The sequence below is a fragment of the Maylandia zebra genome, unplaced genomic scaffold, assembly GCF_041146795.1.
Source record: "Maylandia zebra isolate NMK-2024a unplaced genomic scaffold, Mzebra_GT3a scaffold17, whole genome shotgun sequence".
In the NCBI taxonomy this organism is placed as follows: Eukaryota; Metazoa; Chordata; class Actinopteri; order Cichliformes; family Cichlidae; genus Maylandia; species Maylandia zebra.
The window spans coordinates 338,508-348,827 of NW_027490047.1; positions in this window are offsets into that span (position 1 = coordinate 338,508).

The following is a 10,320-nucleotide window of genomic DNA, read 5'->3' on the forward strand; positions in this document are numbered from 1 at the left end:
TCTACCCACTGAAATTACTGGTGCATGTCTGTTTTGATTTTGATAAGAATCTGAGGATTTAAAGCAGTTGGACTGCTGGTAATGATTGAATGCGGTTGGACCGTTTAGTATGTTAGGGAATCTGCTTATTTTTTGGTTATAAGGTTGGACCTGCTTCAGTTATACACTTGTTTTGGGTGTTGATTGTTGTTTCAAAGTATTATAAATTATTTTAGAACGGAACCGTGGGGGTTCTAGGAAGCGCAGAGCCCGGAGGTTACGCTCCCTCCTTGTCGTGGACGCGCGACATTGACCTCTCGGCGAAGAGGGATAGTTCAGTGTGGCTTAACTGTGGGGTACAGGGCATCCTGGAATTAAGCTAGGAGTTAGAGTCTCCTTACCGTTTGGAACGGTATCTGCGCTTTTTTGGGCAGCAAAGGTTGGACCTTGGGTGTTGGACACTTTTAAATTGAGTTAGGGATTTTAGAAATGAGGCCAGAAACAGTTAAAGTCTTGATACTGGTTAATTGATCGCAAAAAACTCAGGGAGTTTATCGGTTAGACTGTTATGTTAAATTTGTCGAAATTCGATAGGTGTTAAAACGTTTAAAATCTGTGCAGTTGTAAATATAAGACGTCTCTGTAATAAAAAAAGATCTCTGTGGGTCGAGTCAGCAATGCACTGACTGCCTGCTGCCATTTTTAGATGGAGAGTGTGTGTGCATGCAAATGAGGCAGCTGATGCAGAGCGCATGAGAGGACTATGCTTTCGGTTTCGTGTGTTATTCAGCTCTATAACTATTGTTTGCAAATGTGGATAAATGTCTGCAATTAAAATGCTGGCTTAGTAAATAAAAACATTGTAAATATATGAATGGTGACAGCGTTTCAAAATAGAATATAAGAATTGTTTGTGTGTAAAACCAACGTTTAGGTAAGAAGATTTAAGGTGGATTTGAAGGCATAAACAAAAAAATAAAAGGGTTACAGTCTGCAAGTGTTGTTAATTCATGAGCTGACTGGATGCAGAGTAAGTGGAGTGGTCATCCTGAGAGGATTGAATGATGCTCTAACTCTGTGGTCAAGTCAGACATAGGCTTTAAGTAACCATGAGCCACTAATAAGCGTGACAGATTAATGAGTATGTGTAAATTGAACTTGTTAAATAGCCTTAATAGAAGTAACTCAATGAACACGCAATAAAGTGGACTTTTTAGGGGTAGTTTACCACTGATACCATAAAAAGCAACTTAATTAGTAGTTCAATAACAAATTTTAAAGATAACCTTTGTTATTTGATAAGAGAGAGAAAAATTCAGGTTACATATAGTAAATAAATAAGGAAATGTTAATCTCTGCGTCATTCCACACTGAAATTTCAATTGTAGGGGATCATTTGGAGGTGAATTGTGTAGGACACGGGGAGACAGAAGAATCTCCCCATGAGTTTTCGGTGCGCATAGAAATTGAGGAGGCTGAACTGGAAGCCTGCCTGGGTCGTTGTTTTTGTTTATTTGAGGGTCTGCTGGAAATTTGTGAGAACGACCACCTTGATATGTGGGAGCCTTCTCGGGCAGCGATTTTTTTGTTAAACCTGTGGCAGGCTGTGCAAAATGGAGAAAGCTTTGACATAATGACATAAAGGTGATTTCTTGGTTTTAGATTTATTAGTACGGGACAAGTTGAGGGACCCTTGAGGGTGTGTTGCTGTAAAGTATATAAGGGACGCGCAGTGCCGTTAATGGGTTTAAAATAAATGAAAAAACGGAAAACACTAATCCGAGGAACTATTGGAGAGGTAAGTATACGGAGGTGAGCGCGTTGCGCATAAGGGTTGCTGGTGTCATATATTAACACTTTGAGGGCGAATAATTTTGATTGAGTGTTAACGCTTGAGAACGCGAGGACAGCGTTTAAAGTGCTGGGTTAAACTTTGTGTGTCACCGAGCAGGGGAAGAGGAGCCAGTGGTTGCGAGAACAGCGAGACGAAGACTGAAACCGAAAGTTAAGCGTGTCTGGGTGACCTAGACCTAGAAGGTGGAGTCGACCAACGCCGTTGGAAGAGGTAAGTCTGTGTTTCAGAGAATGGCTGACAGCTCGGGTGCGACACCTAGTGGGAAAAGGGGATGCAAACCTCTGAAGGATCAGCTTGAACAGCTTAAGAAAGCTATTCGTTTGGCTTCACCTGGAGCATTAAAAGCAGCAGAGAAAGAGTGCCAAGCGATGGAGGTTGAGGTAAGCAAACTTATTACATCTCAACAGAAAGGGCTGGGTGATAAAATAGCTCTGAGCCTGGTGTTAAAAACTGAGGGAAAGAGATGTGAACAGAAATTGAAACAATTTGAAGAGGAGTCCAAGGGACATTCAGTGAACAGGAAAGCCAGAGGAGAAATTAAGGACCTAAAAGAAACTCATGACAGGTGCTGTAAGTGGCTGTTCCTGTGGAGGGCAGCCTCTTCCTGGATGACAGAAGAGGATGACACAGGAAAATCAGGAGACATGGTGAGTATAATGGAGTCTTTGAAACATTTGAAGGAGGAAAATAAGAAGCTAAAGGACCAAGTGAAGGACTTGACTCCGAAGGTAGAAGAGGCTAACAGGTATTACACACCGAAACTATATCCTTGGGCCGAATTGGCACGTTGTGCACCACCACCACCATATGTCATGCCTGTAATGACCCTTGGAGGGGGACAAGTTCGTGGTCCTGATGGACAGACTGGAATTGTCCTTGGCGGAATAGCAGATGTTGAATATACTACTACTCCCCTGAATATCCCTGAAGAAGGGATAAGGGCAGTGGAATGTCAGTCCCAAGATATGGGAGGGAGAATGATAGCCTCAGCTGCAGATGAAGGCTCGACCTCGCCTCCCAGTTTGGTGGATAGTGGAAACATCATACGGGCCGAAGTGTCTACAGTGGAACAGCCAAAGCAGGACGGGGAGGCCAAAAGGACCCCTAGAATGAAGGACAAAATACCACAAGGAGTGATAACCAAGGGAGAACATTGGGAAGGAGAAGTGTATGGACAAATGCATGAGCCCCCACGTGCGTTAATAGAGGCATTAACGGCATTGGAGGTTATAAAGCAGAGAGTAATGCAGGGAGGGCCAGAAGAGGAGAATGAAGACCGTGCGAGGTCATCAGAAGAAGAGGATGATGAGGAGGACGAAGATGGAGGAGCTGAGCCCCAACCAAGTACAAGCCTAATTTTGAGGAAAAGAAGTGTGAAGAGAGATCAAGCACAGAGACGGCCCATATTTAAGAGCTCAAAGGGAAAAGAAAAGTTGAGGAAGAGTAGAAAAGTGAGTTTTGAACAAGGAGCTCCTGACCCTGGTTTAAATCTGCCTCTAATAGCAGGTCCAAAGAACGAACCAGTTTATCGCGCCTATAAGGTGAGAGATTTGGAAGCATTGGTTAAACAACTTCCACCAATAACTGAGGGAGGAGCTAGCTGGTTGAGAAGGCTGGGCGCGCTGACCGAAGGAGAAGAATTAGCGCTGGGCGATTTTCGCGCTTTGGCCGGACGTTGTATGCTGGGTGGTGGGTTAGCAGATGTAGAGCAGATAGCGCAAACAACCAGATATGCAAATGACCTACAATACCATGAGGTGCAGAATGACTTAGCAGATGCAGTCCGGGAGAAGTACCCAACTCCTAACTCTGGAGCCATTCCAAAAATTATTTGGGATCCTAAAAACACACCCAGAGAGTTTTTAGCTAAAGCAAAGGAACAATGGTTGTTAGAAACAGGAATACATCCGGGGAAGGAGGGTGAAAGTAGAGCGTGGTTTCGTTCGGCAGTGCTGGCAGGGCTGCCCAACCAGGTTGCAGTTGACTTGGAAAAGAACCCAGATTTTGCCGTTGCAGACTCGGTGCAGTGGGAGAGACATGTGACCCACAGACTTCAGCAGGAACAGGATTTGGCAAACAAACAAAAGAAAGAGTTGGAGGAGGCACAGGCGCAACTGGTAAAGATACAGCTGACGGAGGCGAGAAACAAGGCAGGAGACAGAAAGAAAGAGGATAAAGAGAGCGCAAGGAAAATAATGGTGGCAAGGCCCCAGCCTGATCCTGTGCCTGACTGGCCAAATCAGGATCCAGGTCTCTACCCTGACGATCGTTGGCCCGCCAATGCACCAAGGCAGCGTCAACCAGTGGGGAATTGGGGGACCGGTGGACTGCAGAGAGGGCGTGGTGGATCCGTGAGGGGAGGACAAAGGGCTCGGAATCCGGGGAATCCTGGCAGTGTGTCTTGGACTGCGTGTCTGAGATGTGGAGCAGAAGGACACTGGGCCCGAGATTGCCCTGAACCGCCGCAGAACTATCAGGGGCGAGGCTATCGATCCCAGGCACGAGGAGGCCCAAGACAAAGAGCTGCTTACGGGGGAGCACATCAAGCTCCAAACCCGAATGCAGCACCAGCCGCCCAGTACCCAGTAGCTGACTGGGGCTGGGAGAGGGAGCAATACTGACGGAGCCCGGAGGAACCGAACAGCGTGGGTACGGCAGAACCCATGCTGTCAATGACCGTTGAAGGCACTGAATTGCCCTTCCTGGTGGATACTGGAGCAACATACTCAACACTGAAAGACACACCAGACAGTGCGACACTCTCCTGTCACACAGTTAATGTGGTAGGCTTTTCCGGGATTCCAATGACACTGCCATTGACAGATCCAGCATTGACACAGCTGGGAAAACAGACTTTGAAACACCAATATGTGGTGTCCTCACAGGTGCCTGCAAATCTCATGGGCAGGGACCTGCTTGTGAAACTGGGAGCCACAATCATGTGCTCACCAGATGGACTGATTGTTACTCTGCCTGGAGGAAAAGAATTCCCGTGTCTGGGATCACCTTCAAAGACTCAATATCTAGTCCAGAACTCTGAACAACCCACAGCCGAAATCTACTGGGGGAGGCTAGTGGAAGAAGGCATTCTGAGACATTATCAGCTATGGAAACCCTGGATAATGAGCCTGGCCGTCTATTCCCCTCCGCGAGATCCTTTCCACGTTACACTCTTTTATGATAGGGAAGATAACGATATCTATCGGGAACAGTTCCAGTCTGATCTTGAGGGACAGACGTGGAATGTGCAAACACATAACATTTATGTTGGACCAGAAGGTGTGGCCGCGGCTGTGAAATTTACGGATGAACAACTGCCTTGGTACAATGTGGGAGAGGATTCAGCCCCTCACATTACATTGGCGGTCCACGAGGGTCATGGGCTAAGAGATCTGGGACCAATGGTCAAGCGGGCGCTGGACAACGCATGCTGGCAAAGCACCCAAATTCCAAATGTCTGGTATGCACCAAAATGTAAAATATATCGCATAACTTGTTTGTCCAACGATGCAGTGATCTTAGAACATAAAGAAATCTCCAGAATACAGGGCAGGGAAAGAATGGATCATCCTGATGCAGTAGCTGAGCTCTCAAAATTGCCTGATACTTTGTGGTCCGCAGGGCCCACAGATGTAGGTCTAGCTAACTGTTCGCCTGTCCTGTTCCAGCTGAAGTCTGACACACCAATTAACAGACCACAATACAAGCACAAAACTGAAGCAGAAGAAGGTATAGCTGAAACCATTGAAGGACTGTGGAAGGCAGGAGTGCTTGAGCCCTCATGGTCATTTTGGAACACACCTATTTTGCCAGTAGAAAAACATGGGACAGGGAAGTACCGTATGGCACATGATTTGAGAGCAATAAATGCCATACTGAGGACTGACACTGTGCCTGTACCAAATCCCTACACGGCTCTGACCGAAATTACTGGGGACCAAAAGTGGTTCACATGTATTGACCTAGCGAATGCATTCTTTTGTCTCCCACTGCACGAGTCACTCAGAGACATTTTCTCATTCACATACAGAGGCCGGAAATTTAGGTACACACGCCTACCACAAGGCTTTGCACTCTCACCAGGTATTTTCAATCAGGTGTTAAAAGAGGCATTGTCCCCATGTCAACTGCCAGAGGGCTGTACATTAATACAGTATGTTGATGATCTTCTTATTGCAGCCCCGTCAGCAGCGGCCTGTACGGCAGCATCGCTCGTGGTGTTGAACAGATTGGCGGAGTGTGGCTTCAAAGTGAGTAAAGAAAAACTGCAGTTGGTACGGCCAGAGGTAACATTCCTGGGCCGGGTGATCGCACACAGATCAGTGGGGTTAATGAACACACACAGAGACCAAATTCTGACACATCCAAAACCAAGAACTGTGAAGGAGTTGCTTTCCTTTCTTGGCTTGACAGGTTACAGCAGGCAGTTCATTCCGAACTATGCGGGTAAAACTGCCCCTTTAAGGGACCTGATCAAGAAAGTTGGTGTCCGAAATCTGAAGGCTGAGTTGCCTTGGACGCCGGACACAGAGACAGCGTTCATTTCGCTAAAACAGGATTTGTCAAGAGCCACAGATCTGGCCACTCCTAACTATGATGAGGCATTTTATCTTGATGTTTCAGAAACAAAGGGAGTTGTGAATGGTGTGTTGTTTCAGAAAAAAGGGGGAGGTAGGGATGTACTTATGTATGTCAGCATAAGATTAAATTCAACAGAAGCAAGGCATCCCACATGTACACAACACGCAGCAGGAGTAGCAAAGATAATTCAGAAAACAGCACACATAGTGAGGGAACACCCACTGAAAGTGCTTACCACACACAGTGTAGTGGCCTATGTGAACTCACAGGTATTCACAATGACTCCACTGACGCAACAAAGGTTGAGCAAAATTTTAGAGGCGCCAAATTTGATATTCACACATGAAGGAATAAATATGGCAGACCTAATGGGGTCAGGAGAACCACATGACTGTATTAAGAAAGCCCAGGTTGAAGGAAAAATCAGGGAAGACCTAAAGGCAGAGCCCATACTTGGAGCTGAGGATTGGTTCACAGATGGATGCTGCCACAGAGATGAAGAAGGATTGAAAGCGGGCTATGCAGTAGTCTGTAGAGTAGGAACTGAGTTTCAGGTGAAAGAAGCAGGAAAAATTGAGGGACAACAGTCGGCCCAGAGAGCTGAAGTGATAGCCCTAACTCGAGCCCTGAGGCTGGCTAAAAACATGAGAGTGAACATCTACACTGACTCAGCATATGCGTTTGGAGCAGCTCATGTGGAACTGGCTCAGTGGAAGAGAGCCGGGTTCAGAACGGCCACTAATGCACCCATCTGTCACAAAAAGGAAATGGAGGAACTGGAAAAGGCCCTGGAGGACCCAGACGAGGTAAGTATTATAAAATGCAAAGGCCACTCACAAGCAGACAGTATGGTGGCAAAGGGAAATCAGAAAGCTGATGAAGCCGCAAAGGAAGCAGCGGGCTACAAAGGACAGAGACAAATGGTGCAGGTAACCCCAGAAGAGGAGGTTAGCACTAACAGCATGGAAGAAGTTAGACAGGCTCAGGAGGAGACATCCCCAGAGGAAAAGGGGGTGTGGGAAAACAAAGGAGCCTGGCAAGATGGCGGTTTGTGGAGGGGGCCAGATGGGCGTCCCGCTTTAACGGCCAAAATGGCGGAACAAAAGGTGAATGAGGCTCACGGGCTTGGTCACGTGGGAGTGAAACAGATGGAGAGAAATTTGTGCCGATGGTGGCATCCTGATTTGAGAAGGATGATACTAGAAAAGGCCAGAACGTGCCTAATTTGTGGGGCACACAATCCAAAGCCAGCAGTAAAACCTGAGGCTGGTAAGTTTCTCATGCCAGAAAGGCCAGGAGAGGAGGTCGTGATTGATTATACCGACATGATTGATACAGGCCCAGGTGGGGTGAGGTATTTGTTGGTGTGTGTGGATGTTCTGACTGGATGGCCCGAAGCATGGGCGACCAAACGTGAAGACGCGAAAAGTGTGATTAAGTGCTTAATCAATCATTACATTCCAAGGCATGGGTTTCCCAAGAGAATTAGATCAGATAATGGTACTCACTTCAAGAACAAAGATTTGCAAGAGGTAGAGAGGATGTTGGGAGTGCAACATAAGTTCGGGACGGTCTATCATCCTCAATCTCAAGGAAAAGTAGAGAGGATGAACCTAAATTTGAAAAACAAGTTGGCTAAAATCTGTGCGCAGACAGGGCTAAATTGGGTCGCAGCCCTGCCCATTGCTTTGATGACCATAAGATGTTCTGTTAACCAATCCACAGGTTTCACCCCTTATGAGCTGCTGACTGGGAGACAGTTTCCAGCACCCTGGACAGTGGTCCCGGTGGAGCAGCCCAGGACAAGCAACAGGTCTCATGCAGAATATTTTAATGAGTTGAAGGCTCTTGTGTCCAGCTTTACAAAACAGGTCACTTGTGAGAGACCCACGGGGAACGGAGAGGTCCCGGACGCAAAGGCAGTGTGGCTAAAGGTCATTAAGCGAAAGTGGAAGGAGCCCCGCTGGACTGGTCCGTATGAGGTGACCGCCCGGACGGCTACAGCAGTCCAGCTGAAAGGGAAAGGCGACACCTGGTACCACTGGTCGCAGTGTGCACCCGCACACGAGAGCTTGGTGGAGGAAAATTCGTCTTCAAGGAACGCAGGTGTCAAGGAACAGAGGCAGAATAAACCTCTTCACCTGTGTAACGGGCCGACCAGTAGTCCACCTGGAAGGCCGAAGAAAGAAGAGCAGCCTAGGAGGAGATCGCCGCGCCTACAGAAAGGAGTGGTAACAAATTGAGAGTTTGAAAAGGGGTGGTTTAAATAAAAAGAGTAAAAAAGGGAAAGTGGAAGGGGCTTGCTCTGTCAATTATGTTGTCTCTATCTGTATTGGTGGGTATTTTGATGACCTGTGGTTGTTGTCTCATTCCTTGTGCCCGAAGGTTGGTAGAGAAAGTGATTGTAAAGGCAGTGGACCCTGGGGCGGTGGCCCCTATGTCCATGATGCCGATGATGGATCTGGAAGTAGTCGAGTGGACTGAGGAGTGAACAACAACCTGTGTATCGACCTCTGGTGTGCCAGAGGTCGAAAGGGGGATTGTGGGGATGAACAGAAAAGTATTTTACCAGCATAATATAATCTGCAGTATGATCATTGCTTTAACAATGTAACAGATAGCTTTAAGATGGCCTTAAGATGTTTATGATGATATTAACTTTATATCTCAGGTGCAGTTATAACTATTTTATACATATTGCATATCTGTGCTTATTTGAGTTGATGTTCAGGTTCTTTAAAGGTTTTAAGCCTCACTGACGTGACTGTTCAGGTGATACATGCTGAGGGAAAACTAGAACATAGAAGGAATTGCAATACATGCTTACAAAACACTTATATCAGGTCATTTTATATTAAGGTTTTAGTAGAGGTTCTTGGTTAAAACATTTATTTGGTAGAAGACATACACATAGTCTCAGTGAGCTTCTGGTCTAGTGAAAGGTCAGAAGTGCAACAGGTGAATTGAGAAAGAGCATTTGAGGACGAGACACAGACAGTAGGAGGTGAAGAGGTGACACAAAGAGCATGTGAGGTCAACACGTACACACACATTAGTTAAGATTTATTTAGAGGAGAGATTAGTTAGGTCTAGACGAGAAAGAGGAACAATTCATTTTAAGATAAGAACGGAAAGTACCAAGCCATGAAAATAGAAGATGATTTTCTGGGTGAAAAGTCATGATGATGTTGATCTGATCTATGTATAAAATGTACCGGTGACGCATGAAGGGGCGTCAGTAAACAAACCCTGATGTTATAAAATAATTGTTTGTGCCTTAGTAAGTTGAAGATCAATTGCTGTTTTCAGTGATCTTCCCACGTGTGAATTAAAATCTTCGTTTGACTTCACCCGGCCGGACCAGTGTGGTTATTTTTCGATCACCTCTTGTACCCTTTCTCAACTTTTGAATCTTAACATTATATATATATATATATATATATATATATATATATATGTATGCCAAGAGTGAACGAGACATCGATTCACTGATCCACACTACCAGGCTATACAGCAATGACATTGGAATGTCGTTCGGACTGGAGAAGTGTAGTCGGATGGTAACAAAGAGAGGGAAGGTAGTCAGAACAGAGGGGATTGAACTACCAGAAGGCAACATTGCAGACATAGAGGACAGTTACAAGTACCTGGGGATCCCGCAGGCGAATGGGAACCATGAAGAGGCCGCTAGAAAGGCTGCAACCACCAAGTACCTGCAGAGGGTCAGGCAAGTCCTGAGGAGTCAGCTGAATGGTAAGAACAAGATCCGGGCCATCAACACATACGCCCTGCCCGTGATCAGGTACCCTGCTGGGGTAATAAGCTGGCCAAAGGAGGAGATAGAAGCCACTGACATAAAGACAAGAAAGCTCCTGACCATGCATGGAGGGTTTCACCCCAAGTCC